This window comes from Echinops telfairi, unplaced genomic scaffold (genome assembly GCF_000313985.2).
Source record: "Echinops telfairi isolate 266 unplaced genomic scaffold, ASM31398v2 ScPeMD7_7467;HRSCAF=8505_0, whole genome shotgun sequence".
In the NCBI taxonomy this organism is placed as follows: domain Eukaryota; kingdom Metazoa; phylum Chordata; class Mammalia; order Afrosoricida; family Tenrecidae; genus Echinops; species Echinops telfairi.
Window position 1 is genome coordinate 7,695,868 of NW_022111367.1, and position 1,272 is coordinate 7,697,139.

Consider the following 1,272-nt stretch of genomic DNA (forward strand, 5'->3'; position numbering starts at 1 on the left):
TTGCTGAAAGGAAGGAGGGAACTTCATGCACTTGCTAATGAAGATCAAGGGTTGCAGCCTTCAGTATGGATTACAACTCAATGTGAAGAAAACAAATATCCTTGCAAGTGGACCTATAGGTAACCGATAAATGGAGGGAATATTGAAGTCCACATCAAAGCTCATGAAAGCACCAGTTAAGAGATCAAACAACGTATTCACTGTCTGCTGTACAAGATCTCTTTAAAGTGTTGAAAAGCAAGGATGTTGCATTGAGGACTAAGGTCCCCATGACCCGAGCTATGGCATTTTCATTTGCCTTGTATGCATGTGCAAGTTGAGTAAGGGAGGCTGAAGAAAAATTGATGCATTTGAACTTTTGTTGGTGAAGAATGTAGAAAGTACCACAGTCTGCCAAAGGAACAAGTATCTATCTTGCAAGAAGTATAGCCAGAATGCTCCTTGGGGGCAAGGACAGCGAGACTCATGCATGCATTGGACGGGTTATAAGGAGAGACCAGCCCCCGGAGAAGGACATAATGCTTGGTCAGTGGAGGGGCAGCAAAAAAGAGGAAGGCCCTGGACAAGATGGATTGACACAGTGGCTACAATCGTGGCCTCCCAACTATTATGAGAATGAATGAAATGAATTCATATTGCTATTTTTCTCCTTTGTGGGCAAGAGTAAAACCAAAGCTACACACCCTTGCTACTGTCAGGTTCAACCCTCTAGAACAGAGTAGAACGGGCCATTCTACGACTGCAGTCTTTCTGGAAGCAGGCTGGCCCGTCTCTCTCCAGTAGAGCAACTAGTGGGTTCCAGCCTTCTACCTTTTGTTTATTAGCTTAGCATTTAGCCATGGAGGGGCTCCTTGGGCAGAGAATAAGTGAAATCAAATGGGACTAACATTTTAATTGTGTTTACTATGCCTCCGGGTACAGTACACGCTAGGTACTAAAGATTCAAAGATGAAGGAAGCCTTTCTGGAACTTTGTATGCTAAGAAAAGGTTACACTTTTGATTTTGAGTCTCTGATCTTTTTGCCAAAACTTTATCCTTGACTAGTGCTATGTTGTAATATGGATGTAATGCTATATCTGGATCACCACAGTGGAACATATTAGAGATAGTCTTCTCACAGGAATCAGATGTCATTCCTATTAAATCCTTCCATTGGCTTCCGATGCATTGTGGAATAGAGTTTAATGATTGACTTGATGTTTTTCAGTGGTTACTAGAATGAGCGTAGTATAGCTGTGTCCACCAGGTGGTTGCAGCTGGGAAAGGTAACC